This window comes from Topomyia yanbarensis, chromosome 2, assembly GCF_030247195.1.
Source record: "Topomyia yanbarensis strain Yona2022 chromosome 2, ASM3024719v1, whole genome shotgun sequence".
Lineage (NCBI taxonomy): Eukaryota > Metazoa > Arthropoda > Insecta > Diptera > Culicidae > Topomyia > Topomyia yanbarensis.
The window spans coordinates 55,765,731-55,781,954 of record NC_080671.1 but is presented as its reverse complement, the minus strand read 5'-3'; the positions used below and the strand labels follow the sequence as shown (position 1 = coordinate 55,781,954).

Genomic DNA, 16,224 nt, shown 5'->3' with positions numbered 1-16,224 from the left:
AGATCATCGAAAGCATTTAAAATCATAATGGTTTACATAGGTAAAATTGGAAATGTTTAACGAATTGCGAAAAATATTAATATTACAGCTAAGAAAAATAAGAGGAAACTAAGAAAGTAAATGGGTTTAATAATAAATAAATTTATATTAAATGACGCTTAAAATTAGATGAAATAAAAAAAAAACAGAAAACATGCACAAAACCCAGAAAGATCAAAATAAAACGGGAGAAATGTTTAAATGAACAAAATGTAAAGCGTAAAATTCAAAATTGTTCAAATTAATATATTGTCTTCGAATTAATAAATTTTCGTACAGAGTGAGATACTATACTAACTTAAACCTATTTTCAATTTGAACATTTCTCTACTTAAGTTAAAGTCAAAATGATGAAAAACGCTATTGAAGAGCTGACAGCAAACATCTACTGGGTTATTCTGGCCGTACTGCGTGCGATGAGTAGAGCGCCGAAAGAAGTCCATTCTCCGCAGAGACCTACCAGGAACGTTGAAGTCCAGCTTAGCGAGAAGCAGAGGGCATTCAATGTTGTCAGCGAGAAGATCGAACACAAAAAGTCGCTGCAGAAAAACTCTCCTGTTTCGTAGCGTAGGCAGGTTGATAAGAGCACAACGATGCTCATACGGTGGTAGTTCAAAACGATTTCGCCAGGGAAGCCGTCGAAGGGCATACCGGACGAAGCTCTTTTGCACCCGTTCTATGCGATTAATGTGTACGGTGTGATACAGGGCCCAGACGATAACTCCATTCTCTAGAATGCTGCGTACCAGACTGATGTACAGTGCCTTCAGGCAGTAGACGTCGTTAAAATCTTGGGTGTTTCGTTTGATGAGTCCTAGTACTGCATAGGCTTTAGCAGTTACTGCATTGAAGTGTTCGATGAAACGTACCATACGGTCAAGTATAACACCAAGGTCCTTGATTGATGAAACTCGTTTTACTGGGGCAGCGCTCACTGCATACTCAAACGTAATTGGCGAGAGTATTCGTGTGAATGTGATTATGTTGCATTTCTGAATGTTTATAGTCATTCCGTTTCTATCACACCAACTCATGATCCTATCTATGTCCATCTGAAGTGCATAACAATCTACCAGAGTTGTTATGATGCGATAAATTTTCAGATCATCTGCGTACATCACCTTACACGATGTCAATTCGCTGCAAATGTCATTCACAAAGAGCACGAAGAGAAGAGGTCCAAGGTGACTCCCTTGAGGTACACCCGATGTGATGTCGAATGAGTCTGAAAGTACAGTTCCAAGTCGCACAGATGCACTGCGGTTTGTAAGGTACGAGAAGATCCAATTGGTCAACCAGTCCGGAAATCCGATTCGCCTCAACTTTTCAACAGCTAGCTGATGAGGAAGGCGATCGAAGGCTTTAGAGAAATCTACATACACTGCATCAATTTGTTGTCGTTTCTCTAATTTATCAATCAGCGTTGACACATAGCTCATTAAGTTCGTCGTTGTTGAGCGCTTTCTAACAAACCCATGCTGATCTGTAGTGATGATGTGTTTTACTGCAGGGTAGAGAATATCTAACAGCATACTTTCAAAAACTTTTGGGAGGCAACCCAGGATTGAAATTCCCCTGTAATTTATGACGTCATGGACGTTACCGGCCTTATGAATTGGTGTTATTAAAGCCTCCTTCCACTTGGCGGGAAAAATACTTTCACCGAGAGAGCGATTGAAAAGCATGGATATCGGTACAGCTAACGATGAAGAGCATTCCTTGACGAAACATGGTTGTATTCCGTCCGATCCTGGTCCCTTTGAACCGTCAACACCACGTAGATTGGTGTACACTTCGCGCAAATGAGCAAAAAATGAAAGGAAAGAGAAATTGAAGAATATTGGAAAAAAATCAATACAAAAGAAAAGCATAAATTTCATAACTGATAAATGGAGTGCAGGAAAACTCACAACAAAATTATAAAAACTAAAATAAAAAAAGAACAAATTACTATTTTAAGAAAAGTAGAGAGACTTTACAATGAAAAATATGGAAAAAAAGCGGATGGACAAAATACTAAAATAGGTTTATTGAAAAAATGTGAAAAAAGCAAAAGAAATCGTGGGGATTGAAATTTAGTAAAATAAATACAAAAAATTTAATTGAATCAGTGGAACAAACGGATGAACAAAAAAAGACAAATGAAACAATGGATAAAACACAAAAATTGGAAAAACATTAAAATAAAATGAATGTAAGAAAGTGGGAGAAATATAAAAAATAAAAAAAACAGCAAGTATAATATATATAGAAAGGAAAATATGAAGCATAATATATAAAATAAAATGTAAAACAAGAAAACATGGAGAAATAGACAGATTGAAAGACCTAGAAGAAAAAGAAAAAAATGCAGAAAATCAAAATTTGAAACAATAGAACAAGAAAAAAATGGAATGAGTTCTAGATTATATAAAGAATATAAAATTTCTCCGACGAAAAGCAAAAAATGTAAAAAATTACTTTAATTGAGCAAGTCAGTTAAAGAGGAAAATTTGTTTTCGGGTTCATGTACACCCAAAACGAATCTTCGAGAGCGGAATTGATTCTGCTTTTTTCGCTCTCGAATTGTGAGCGAAAAGCTCCCAAACGATGCGTTAGTGTTCAACCAACCTCATACTTGTGCAATACAATATCGTACCCCATAGCTACACGCTGTTGTCTCATGCAGTGCAGAGATAACTTGAATAACACAAACCATCGTCTCCATGCTGTCCCATTTGTGATCGCTGCTGCAATGATGCGAAGTTTATATAGTCCATTCGAACGACTACCCATTATGTGTCGTTATGGCCTAAGGAGTAAAGTAGGCTTTTTAGCGAGTAGATGTTTGACGGTTCCAGTCCTGATGCTACCCGTTGATATTTTTTTCTAGTAGGGCAGTTCTCAAAACATACATACAAACGAAATATTAATAACAGCGGGGAAATATGGTACAAAGCAAAATGCGTCAATGACAACGATGCTGAAATACCCACGCGGCGGCGGGGAGGCAAACGTTATTATCTCAGTCATCATTAGCGTGAATCTCATATATGCCATTTAACTACTCCACCAGTGTGTCGTCATGGTACGGGTAGTAAAGAGGTGTTTTTACCGAATAGAGGTTTGTCGGTTCTAATCTAGAATCTGATATCAGATTTTTTTTACTAGAAGTTTCAGGTCACGAGCTATTTATAGCAGCGGAGAAAAGAATGAAACAAAACAAAATGCAATGCAGCAGCAATGGTGATGAGATTGCTTGTTGTGGTTGGGTGAGGGGCATGTGAGGTGTAGAAGAAAGATACGAAACGAAATACTAACAAAGTTTCCTTGTGTGTGAGTGTGTGTCACAGTTTATTTTTCGTGAGCGTTGCGCTCATCTCGAAATGTGCGCGAACAGCTCAATGTTCAAAAAGGATTGCTTTTGGGAATGAGATTGTGAGCCCAAAAACAGAAAATCTGAGCGCGTCGTTTTGGGTGTATTTGGATAATACACGAGAAATTACTATGAATCGTTCTCTTCGTAGATTTTCATGTACTTTCTTAATTAGTAATGGAATTTGTGTTTCGACTTCGTCTCATTACAATCCGACACTAGCTTAGTGACTAAACTAGCGTCGGATTCACGCTAGCTCCAAAAAACGAAAACACTATTTGTGTTTCTGAGCAAATTCCTAGTCCTGTGTGATGTCCCTCGAGAAAAGGAAATCTGAAACTGATGAGAATTAATGAAATTGAAACTTGGTTTGGCTTAGCCAGCCAATGCACTATGCTATATTCCCTGTCCATGTCACTAAGTTAGTGTCGAATTCTGATGAGACGAAATCGAAACGCAAATTCTAATTTAGTTATAGGTTTTGTGCTCTTAACGCACAAAGATGGTGCTAAGCAATCTCCTTAATGGAGAAATAATAGTTTGTATTGAAATTGATCTTTACTACGGAGAAATATAGCATAATGTTAATTTTTTGATTTGTGAAGTTATTCTCGAATCAAAAAACCAACCGAGCACTGTTTTTAATAAATTGTTATTGAAATATTATTCATCAGAATCATTCCTTCTGTTCAAAGTCCGGGCCCCTTATTAACTCCGGGCACGGGGGAAACACCCCGTCCCCCTCCCCTCTCGGCGGCCCTGGTTGGCAGACTTGAACGATGCGTAGTAACACAGCACAACCTGGACTCGTGCCAGCAGAAGACAAAAGATTAGTCCATAAGATTTTAAGCCTGTCTCTAATGACCCTGCCACTTCCAGTCTTCCTATCTGTATGTTTCATATATTTACTCTGACTTCAGTACTATGGCTCTAAATTTTCTTTACTCTCTCTACATAGTAGTCTCTAGCTACCTAAATATCGTTGCAAAGTAAAAAATTTACAAAAAATAATTCCAACTCACAAAAACCAGAGAGGCTGATAACAGCGGCTAGTATCTTTCATATGAGCACTAACAGTTTTTAGTATCATACAGAGAACTGAAGTTATTTCCATTACTCTGAATAGATCCCGCTAGAGCAGTGCTGTCAGTGATAGTTTTAATTAGTTTTGGAACCCTACACCGTAGCAGTTATGTCATATTTAGCAATATTTTTCGATAATTTCTGAACTTTCCCAAAGCAATTTTTTAGAAAATTACATAGTTCCTGTAAGTTCGCACGAAATTACCTTCCCTAATCTGAGGATTTAGTAGCTACAGAGTGATTCACCATGTGGTTTTTCTAAACTATCAAAAAAATTAAACACATAAATAGAATCGCGAAAATCTGATTATCACTCGAAAGATCATTCTTTGCCATTTTTACCCCTCTCATATAGAATCTCTCTGAAAATCAATTATCCAGTCGAAGTCCGGAGATCCGAGTCTCCTATACGATTCGACTCAGTTCATCGATATTCAAAAATGTTTGTATGTGTGTGTCAAAAAATATCACTAATTTTTTCAGTGATGCCTGGGGTGATTTACACAGACTTAGTCTAAAATTAAAGGTATAACATTCCCATCGACTGCTATTGATTTTTTTATTGATCGACTTCTGGATCCGGAGTTGCAGGTTGAAAAGTGTGGTCACACAGAAAATTCCCCTATAAACTGGTACCACCATAATGTCCAAATGATGCAATACATATTAAAATCGCTAATGACCAATCTGATCATATTGGTCGCCTAGGACGGTTCTTGATGCCCCCGGGGAACTTGCCAAATTCCCAAGTAAATGTCACACCTATTTCTCAGCGAATTCTTGGCCGATTTTTATAAAGTTGATTTCGATTGATGGATTCGACATTCCCACTGATTGCCATTGAATTTGGTTCCGAAGTTATGGGTAGGTTAGTACGATCACACAGGAATTCCTCATTCGTTACAATCGTAATACCTTAGAGGTTCAAAATCTATTGAATCACTGATAGCCAATCAAAGATTCGTTCAAGTTATTATCCACTATTGACAATTCCTTAAGTCCCGGGACTCGGGCGCATTCCTGAATTAAAGTCACATCCCCCAAGTAACAATTGAAGTTTTATAACACGTTACAAGAACGATTTAAATTTTATCAGTGACCATAAAACTATCATAAAACCACAATTGTTATTGGGGCGGTTACTCGGTGATGACTTAACCGATTTTCGCAAACCAAGTATCGAACTAGAGGTTGAAAATCCAGTTAGTTATACCTGCAATTAACCCTTCACTCGTCCCTTCCTCCTCCGGAGTCTCGTTGGCCACATTCACAAAATGAGTCTCAAATGAAAGAGATACTGTCCTCAAAGATTGCTATAAAATTTCGTACGGATCGGATATACGATTCCGGAAATATAGACTAAACCGTCCGGTCACATATGTAATGCCGGAACCATCTCATGAAATTTCATTAATCGAATTCGTATTTATGATGCCAAATGCCTTTAAAATGCATGAAATGTCGAGATGTGATGTTATCTCGAAAACAATTTTCCACAAAGATCGACTAGGGCCGATTTCGCACCTTTTCGCCTTTCTCATATTGAAGTCACGCAGTCATTCTGAAAATCGTTAAACTAATACCGGTCCGAAGGACCGAAACTCTTATACCATTCGACTCAATTCGTTGAGTTCGAAAAATGTCTGTGTATTCGTATGTGCATGTGTGTATGTGACCAAGTCTCAAATAAAAGGTACAAGATTCCCATCGGCTGCCATTGAATTTTATTTAACTCTCCGGAGGTCGCTAGATTTCCAAAGCGGCGACTTCCGGTTCCGGAGCTACGGGTTGAAGAGCGCAGTTACGCTAAGCACGTAACCAGAAAAAAATGTTGGGAGGGGCCCAAGAGTTTTGAAGTAAAATACCGGTTTTCAAAATATCTTGGAGAAACGACGTTTCTATATAGGGGAGACCGGGGCTGCTTGGCCGAGTTTTGCTTTCGGAATTTCTGTACTCAAAATATGCAAAAATGGAGTTTATTATTATGTTGGTTTATAAAAGAAAAAGATTCTGAGAGGCTTCTCAACTAACATAAAAATAGATTATGCGGTTTTTGAGATCACTGATTACGATTCTGATGTCAGAATTCGAAAATTCAAAATGGCGCCTGCAAAATGGCAACTAATTTTTACGACATAAATTTTGTTACAGTCAGTATAAAACTCGATTCACGGTTTTTTTTTGTCGCACAGTCGCCATATTGAATCCGCCATTTTGAATTTCACATTTTCGACGTCAGAATCAGAATAAGCGATACCGAAAACCTGTTTAAAGCTAAAAATAACAGTATTAACAATGAAAAAAAAATCACGTCGAAAAGAGTTAATTGGATCAAAAACGCGAGTTTCTCCCTTGGGGGTACCTGTCTATACCACGTTTAGAGTTGCAAGCAGTAGTAGTAGGGGATCGCCTGGCAAACAATATCATGAAATCACACCTCCTAAATATTTCAGAACGATATTTCTGGACTGATTCGCGAAATGTTGTATGTTGGCTTAGGTTGGATCATCGACGCTACAGTCAATTGGTGGCATCCAGAGTTGGTAAAATTCTCGAAACGAGGGCCCTGAGTGAGTGGAACGACATTGAACGTTGCTGGCGAGGGAACGAAATGGGAGATAGTTTTCAATATATTGCCATCAATTCGATGGATCAGCGGCGCGAAATTTTTGTGGAACATGATGCGTGAATGTCCATTGGTTTGAAAAGACCATGCCACTGTACTTAATCATTCAATTCTAGATCTGCTCATTCGGACGGCGCCAGTTGTTGAGTGGTAAGCGTGACCGCCACTCATTCCAGTTGCTTTGAGTTCAATCCCAGCCGAGGTCGTTGAGATTTTGCTGAGGTGAAAAAATCCGTGGTCACGTCTTCCTTCGGAAGGAAGGTACAGCCGGTTGGTACCCGGCTCATGAGTTGATGCATCGATATCTAGTCAAGATAGTGGAGTCACCTCTCTGGCGTCGGTAAAGAAGAAGTAGAATCCAACTTTCCTATACTTACTAACAAATATCGTCCTCCCGTGACACTTGTGGAGTGCGCAGTAGTATATACGGCCTCTGGTAAAAGCAAGTATCGGACTAACATTCCCTTCCCTTCCTTTGGCGATCTACGTTCGGGCCTGGCCGGCGCCGGTATTTATCAATAAACACTTTAGGATTACGCTTCGAAGACTACGAAGACGTTTTGTATTAAATATAAGGAAGAAAATTGCTGGAGAACCGATAGAATCCGGGGCCATTTACTATCTAACACAGCAGCATAACTAATCGGAAGAAGTTAAGTTGTTCAGGGGAGATACCTGGTGGATAAGATACGGCCGATACGCAGCTCTTTATACATATTAGGTACCATTCATAAATTACGTAATACGTTTAGGGAGGAGGAAGGGGGGGTCCGAGAAGTTGTAACATGTGGTGACATATGGGGAAGATGGAATAAGCTTAGACTAGACCTAGACCGTTACGTAACATGTTTTTATTGAACAAAACAAAATTTTGAAAGAATTTGTTACGTAATGGGGGAGGGGGATAGAAAAATTTGTAACAATTTGTTACATGGGGCAGAGGGGAGTCAATTTCGGGCAATTTCGCGTTACGTAATTTATGAATGGTCGCTTATGTCCAGGTGAACTTGGGATGTTACGAATGAAAGGGTCACTGAGCAAATGTCAGTTTGTAGAGGATGCTGACAAATGCCCGATCCTGCTTCCGAAACGGCATCATGAAACGAATCTAGTGATTGCAGACATTCAGACTATTTACGAATTTGTTTTATCGGTTTGCATCATTTGGCGATGTAAAATGTGATATAAAATATTTCATAGAAAACAAAAAATCGGTCCGTTGGTGATCCTTCTAATTGACAAGGAATAATTGCTGCGTTGCCTGGGATTTTTGAGTCTATCTTCTCCTTGTTGGCTTTCTGTACTAGCGGATTACGATTCTGGACTCTACTTGTGTAGTGTTCTTCACTGATGGTACTATGGTGCTTGGTTTATCGGTAACAGGTCCAATCGTTGCCGAGAATGTGCTGATTTCGATAGTATTCGATGATTCTTAGCAACACTTATATATGACTTTCCGCGATGTTCCGTATTTTCACAATTTTGACATGTCAGCATCGGCTTTTGATCCGTCAGTTTGAGCAATAATTGACCTTGTTAGTTTTCGTAAATCATTGATTTTCGTGAATTCACATTCATACAATAGTTCATGAACACCCTAATTGAATAACACCAAACATTTTTGATGCTGTAGTTTTTTTCTATTGAAAACACCTCGTAGGTCGAAAAAGATTGCGTTTTCGATACTGCATATTTTATCTGCTCTTTTTTCGATCATCACAATCATAAATATAAATAACTCGTTACAATTTTTTCAAAACAAAGTTAACCACCTCCGAAGCTCAGAAAAAACCGGGCCAAAATCCAACTTCATTCATCAACAAGTAGGGTATTTCATCGACAGCTGAGCACTTCTGCCACCCAACCATAACGGCACATATTTCAAACACCTTTCGGATGCGCAATGCACATTTTAGGCAGTTGCACTATCATCCCTCCTTGCGAACCGTTCGTTCTCGTTTCCAGTTCCCCCACCATCAGGGGTTAGTTTTGCGCAAACCATCGCAATAAATAAATCCGGATTCAGGACCAAGAAAGTGTCAGTCTACATAGCCAGCGCTATTGTGTGTCGAAACAGTGTTTATTTTCTAAATTAGGGGTTGAATCCGAAATGTGCATGAACAGGGACAAAAAAAATCCCACTATGCTATGCTTCTATGCTCCCAATAGGCTGTCCCGCGATCCGATCTGTCTGTGCACGAAACCAAACATGCTGATGTTATGCTCTCTTGCGTTCATTCGACACACTGCTCTCTATGCTCTCTGCGCTCGGCGTGCTCCCACCGTCACAAACCTCCGACGAAACTCCGATCAAGTTGGCACGTATTTTTCTATGTTATTATGTTCGATGTTTTTCGCTTTTTTGATTTTGATTCACTATACCACCCATCAGCATCATTCTGCCCTTCGTTCTTTAGGTTTCAGTTTACTTCTGACTGCGATTGGATTTGGTCGTGTTTTTTTGTTGTTCTTCAGAACGTCGGTTTGCGTAAGTAGTCGCGAAGTCGTTTCGTGTTTTCGAACGAATTGTTCAGCTGTTTTACTTCTCGATAAATTATTGTCACCGGGGGGCGACAGGAACAGGACCGAACTTTGTTCACGTCTCAACCGTCTCGAAGGGAGTCGTTAAGTGTTAGTGAAATTTTAGCCATTGACCCTCGCGGCCTAAATGTCCCGAAGCCGAGAAAGGGAGCAGTAGCGAAGTGTTCAAGTGGATTGCATATTAGCGGAAAATGAAAATAAGGAAAACCATCACCGGTGCCAGTTGTGCCGAACAGCATTCGGTTGGCCGGGAGCAATATTACAGGGAATAAATCAAGCTCAGTGCAACTGTACCACGGCATGCACAGCTCAGACGGTGATTATTGGATTAACGGTGATTTGTTTTGATTCGAAGATCTGGTTCGCTTCTGTTTCAATACCAGAGGAGCCGGAAGGATATCCTGAGGGGCATATTTTTTTTCATTTCAACCGTGCAGTGAGTGTTTTTGCACCGAAGAAGTTCGAGAGCTAGCACCCGGTGATTAAGGATAGCCAGTTTGTTTGTGGTGACGAACGCAGGGTAAAGTGAAACAAAATCGGGATCCGGTGCCCCGGACCACCAAACGCGCGCGCCGGGAAGAGTGTGAAACAGTGAGTGTACGGTTACAGCGACCGGTGTCTCAGAGTGGGAGGAGGAAATTTCTGCTGTAATTCGATAATTGCTGATCGGATTATTTCAGCCGCTAACCTCGGGGAGAAGTGTGAGTGGAAAATACAAAAAATAAATATTGGAACAATGTGGAGTGGTGAAGTGTTCGAAATATGAAATATTACACTGCCAAGTGTTACTCGAGGCAGGATAAAGTGAGCAACAGAGATAAAGCAATTGTGATCCTGAAAGTGTATCGTCGGAGTGGAGCGGATTTTTTCGTGTTTACAAGGTATTTATTCCAAGACGGTGTCATCGACGATGGTGACACTAAGCCGATTAGAGGGATAATGAGATTGGTGGGATGGAAGAATTGCTGGAAGTGATTTCAGATATTCGAAGACATGCATAGCAATGTCACGATTATAAAGAGAAACCGACTGCTGACAAATATAGCTAAAGTGAAGGCGCCGGTGATTGAGTGGCAAGCGTGACTTTCTCACCTCCGTGGGTCTGGGTTCAATCTCAGTCAAAGTTGTTGGGATTTTTTTGAGGTGAAACATCTTTGGTAACATTTTCCTCCGTTGTAAAGCCGTTGACCTCGGTCCATGTGTTGATGAGTCGATATCTATGGGTGAAGTCGCCTCTCTGGCATCGCGGTCGTAGGCACTCAATGCGGATAGGGGCTGACTGAAAAAAACTATTGCTGATGTTTTTGAAAACATCAGTGGCACCACAAAACTGTTTGAAAAAGAGCGTTCCGAAATTATCGTCGATTCTGCTGATATTTGAAACATTTTCATTTATAATTTTTTGTAAAAACAATTGTTTCTAAGGTAATTTACAGTAAAATTCCGTTGGGGCATGCCAACCATTTTTGGCAACAAATAAGTTCCATTTTTGGAAACAAATGGATTCCGTTTTTAGCAACATTGTAAATATTTAATAATAATTGATATAACTTTTGAATGTATTTCCAGAGTCATATTTACTATATTTTATGGGGCGGACATAGCGAATAGAATCAAATTTGCAGTTTTTTTCTCTATCATTTCATTCTACTTCACATATTTATATATAATTAAAAATTCTTGTAATATTTTTGAGCTTGAACTTGAGCTTGCGCGACCACCGCTAGCTGCTACTCCGTTATTGATCGTTCAATCCTGGTAATCCCAAGTCGTTTATTGACATAAGCGACTCCAGCTGGCTGACAAAGGAGGGGCACGCCTTTCTGACAAAATATTTCTTATAGACGATTTCAAAAAATTAATACATTTGACACATTCTTTCGTGACGTTTACAACGATTTGACGAATCTTCATTCGACAAATATGTTATGACTCTATCAAATGAACGCCTACATCAAAACTTATTACAGATTCGGAAAATAGACAAAATTTCACGAAAGATTCAATCAACATAATCTGAATATACTAGAATTTGATGATTAGACTTTTATTGAAATGCGTTGAAAGTTCTAATTTGTGACGCGTTGTAAAGTCATTTTACATTATTGGTCATAACATAATCTTCTTCCAGTATATTCAGTTTATGTTGATTGAATCTTTCGTGCAATTTTGTTTACTTTCTGAATCTGTAAGCGTTCATTTGATAAAGTTATAACATATTTGTCGAATGAAGATTCGTCAAATCGTTGTAACGTCACAAAAGAATGCGTCATTTAGAAGCGTAGAATTTTGGAAGCTCATTTCTTAACACGGTTCATATTTAGGGATTGGTGACTAGTTAATCAAACACCATCCTTGTATGAAATCACTATTTTTTTTATAATTTGTTTATTCGATACGGCTCATTGCGGTGTCTTAAAGGAGTGTTTTATATATTTACAAAATGTAACTGAACACAAAACCAAATGTTATTGAGTGTTCGTCGGATTTCGTACGCGCTGCTTTCTATAGCTTCTTTCGCGGCGGGGAAACACTTATCTGGTCGCCTACTGCATCTTGATGTTAATTTACTTTTCTTTTATCATTCACGTAAAGATGGGAAATCCGTTCGCGATCGGTTCAGTAGAACTGGTTCTTCAAATAGTAAGAGTGAACGAGAGTTCCTTTTCAAGGCACAGTAGTACTTACTTAATTCGCTTGGAAACGAATTGGTCAGTTCACCTAAAGCCTAAATTCAAGGGACGGCGAACGAATGACAATGAAATGACCTACCGTCCCACAAACTATCCTGGATGCTCTCTTAATTTGGAACTGAACGAAGAACGAACTTCAAGAAGAATAGAAAAAATCTTAGGCAAACGCTCAACGAGAGTTTTCGCTCAAAAATTAAACTGCATGTGTCTTCCGGCCTTTCCAGATCAGATTGTTTCGACAATCATTCACTATACACTATTAAAAATTCAACTGAACGAAAAAAGGTTCATGTGATCTAGTTTTTTTTACAGAACTAGTCTGCCCATCTCTAATCAGTCATGCCGTGTTCGTGCTCACGATCAAATGTTTTTCGTTACCAAGAGAGGAATTCCCCGGGGAAGTGGCCGACCATAAAAATCCACCATCTCCGATTTTAACAAAAATTTGCAGCTATGTTTGGTTTATGAGTCTCCATGACTTCCACAGGTTATTAGACCATTTTGACTCAAGAGCTTTTTGTTAAAAGGGCTTATGTGTTTTTGCATGCACAATGAACAAACAATAATAATACGAAAACCATAATTTGTTCAGCAAAACTATTCGAGAGTGAGTTGCAGGGCATTCATTAATCTTTGTGAAAAAATGTACACTGAAAAAAAATTGTGCCGATTTTCAAAAAATTTATAATTTATATTAAAAATAGGAATTAAAAAAAAACAATTTTTTTAAATTTTTTATTTTTTGCCAGCGAAAACCTAAATTAAAAAAGAAATATTTTAAGTATTATTTTATGATGGAGAAGTTATCAACAAAAAAGTTTTTCTAACAACAAATTTGTACATGTTTTTCAATTCTATACCATGTTACAGACAAAAATATATTTTTTTTAGAATGTTTAGAATGCTCTTTACAAAAATCTTCGAAAATGTAGTCGTTTTCAAGATATTTTAAATTTTGTTTAGACAAAAAGTAATAATTCGTTAAATTACGCCCTTTTCATAAGTTATTCGCGTTTCTCCATCAACAATCGTACGATTTTCATAATAGTCCTGATAAGTTCTACAACTTACCTTTCGACACCAAGATGATAAGATGATAATGTTACAAGTTATAGGTCCGATTTATAAAATCACTATCGGTCATTTTTTATACTAAAATTTATTTCTTCCTATTATATACAATAGACCTTTCTCGTCAAAAATTTTTATATGATAAGATGCTTCCTTTTTTATCCAAAATTCGTTACTGCCGATTGCCGCGATGATTTGGTACCTCTAACTATTGAAAAAATCAAAAATAGTGCAAGCTGCTCATTTAACCCCATATTCTGAATACCTATCTTGCCTTGTTTCCCCGTATTTTTACACCATTTGGATGAATTTCCTGTGGGGAATACTAAAAGGATGCCAGATCTCCATATATCTTAGGAAATCTGCAGATTTTTCATTTTCACTGCAGATGTTTTGCAGATAACAAATATTTAGCAGAACAAAGCCTATGCCAGCCAATTTATACACAAGCCTTCAACATTTTTGATCATTTAAAATATATACATACTACATTTCTATGTCAAATTTATTGAAGATTTTTGTTGCAATCTGCAGACTTTTATATTTTCACTGCAGGCTATTGTTTAAATAGGCCTGGCATCACTGATGCTGAAATGATTCATTCATATACCTGTCAAAAACATAGAGCATTGCATGAAAATGTATAACCTCACTTTTCTGACAGTTCAGTGTGCTTGTTTACCTAAGACTTGTTTACATGGACTTTTAAAATTTACATTACTTGAATACTTTCGATGCTCTTTGAAAGACTATCAACTCAAGAGGGATGAGGATTGGAACAATGGGAACCTGGTGCCACATTATGCAACAAATTCGAATCGACCTTTTCACACAAGCTTGAATACAATAAACCTTTCGTTTCGAGATGCGTAATGTCACCCCTGGTTCATACATTGACCAATCGGCGCTGGATGCAAAACCCGGTGGCATATGCTGAATCGTAAGATCAAGCATTGGGCTATAAAACGGTTGCTTTCTGGATGATGGATAAGGATTTGTACACATTTGTTTGTTTGCTCGTGGGTTAAGTCCTAACAAGATGATCCGATTTATTACTCATTTTTAGGTGGTGAAGTTTACCTGAGCTTTATAGGTAACGAATTCGGTCGATGATAAGTTGTTGAAATGATCGTTCAATGCCCATACCGAAAAACGTTTCCATTGGTCAGAATGCCTACCAGCGTATGATAGCTGCAAACATGAGGACAACAAGGTTATCGCTTTCGAATGGAACAATTATTTATTATTCATGTTCAAGTTCCATTACAGCAAAAGTATCGTCGATTATCGCATTGTCGTTGATTTAGCCGGCAAATGCAAAACAGTGCTCGGCACTGATGATAAGGAGTAAGAAGGATTTGATAGGAGTGATAAGAATGCAGAGCATTATACATTCTGGAAGAATATCAGGGAGGAGAAATTATATGTAAATTTATATTATATCCCGAATTGCCATCATTTTTGCACCGCAATAAAGCTTTCTGCAACTGCTGTCGTGTTCAAATTGGCAGGAAATAACTAGGCAGCGAATGATAAATTGCATAGTCAATTTATTTACTTTTTCGGAAGGATAAGTAATTAGTATGTTGTGAATATATATGTGTCGTCGGTGCCGTGTGTTATGGTGGTACCGGACGGAACCGTTGGTCAGCAGACCGTCCTTGTCGTACTGGTCATAGATGCGACGTTTTTTCTCATCTGATAGCACTTGACATGTTTCGGAGATCTGTCTTAACGCTCTCTACTTAGCGCAGGATACGCGAAACCGCTGCTAGCTTTCGAAAGAAAATTCCTAGCTGCTGCTACTCTATCAGTCTCTCTCTCGACTGAGGACTACAATTTCGGTCGACTAAATTGTGCTATGAAAATTGTACTTCCTGGAATTTCACCTAACGAGATCAATTCATTGTGAGGAATTTCGCTGCGTTCCAATATTGTGTGTGGATTCACTTCGGCAGCGAGGTCTTATGTTTTGGGTAATTTTGCTATCTTATTCTGCTGAATAAATCATCTGGCTAAAGCCTCTACGTTATACTATGGTCACTTTAAAAACGCATTGCTATTTAATTTTGTTTCTCTTGGCAAGTCAGTCCTGGCACTGTTCTCGACTAATTCTGGCACTATACCGCTGACGTCGCACTTATTACGGTGATCAAACTTGGCGAGAGCGGCAGTGGTTTCGTCGGAATTGTTCACTCGACAAGCAGGAAGTGCACTGACTCTGCTACTTATGCCTGAGCTCCTCGTTGAAACCTTCGTCCTGTCGGAGTGTTAGCTTCGTCCGATACCGGAGCGTATTGCTGAACCGAAGCAGTCTGCTACTGGCGCTGCTTCCTTCGAATTGGAATCGCTGAATATTTCCGTTAGCCGAATGTCCAACGTGGCCGAAGGCAAACCGATTTCAGCAACACCACCAACCGTAGCTGAAATTTTGGCCTTTAATCCAAGTCCCTGCCATTGACATAGCGACAGATGAGTGCGGCGCAGGTTGGACCATCGGTTGACTCGGTGCCGGACAGGGCGAAACAGCTGCAACAGGAGCGGACCTGGTATCGGGTGTAAAGGTCATCAATTGCCATAGATCACCAAAATGCTCTGCGACTAACATTGTGAACAAAACAAACCAAACGAAATTGATCGCAACAACGATAAAATAATCTAAATTCTACCCAAACATTTGAAAATGAGAAAAAGGCAAAAGAAGTTTTGGTCGAATTCATTACAATTCTATTTAAAAATTGAATACTGTTTTATTTAGTTTGATTGCGCATATTGTTTACATCAGACACACCTCTTTATTCATTGAGTACGTATTT

General features: G+C 38.7%; 1 protein-coding gene across 1 annotated transcript in view; it reads left to right on the top strand.

Moving 5' to 3' along the window:
* Window positions 1-9,531: 9,531 nt before the first annotated feature.
* The window catches only part of LOC131685319 (leucine-rich repeat-containing protein 15), a 463,474-nt gene continuing 456,781 nt past the window's right edge, over window positions 9,532-16,224 (top strand). Inside the window, exon 1 of the mRNA XM_058968963.1 lies at window positions 9,532-10,525. The gene's annotated coding sequence lies outside the window, so the exon portion shown is untranslated. The remainder of the gene's footprint in view (window positions 10,526-16,224) is intronic.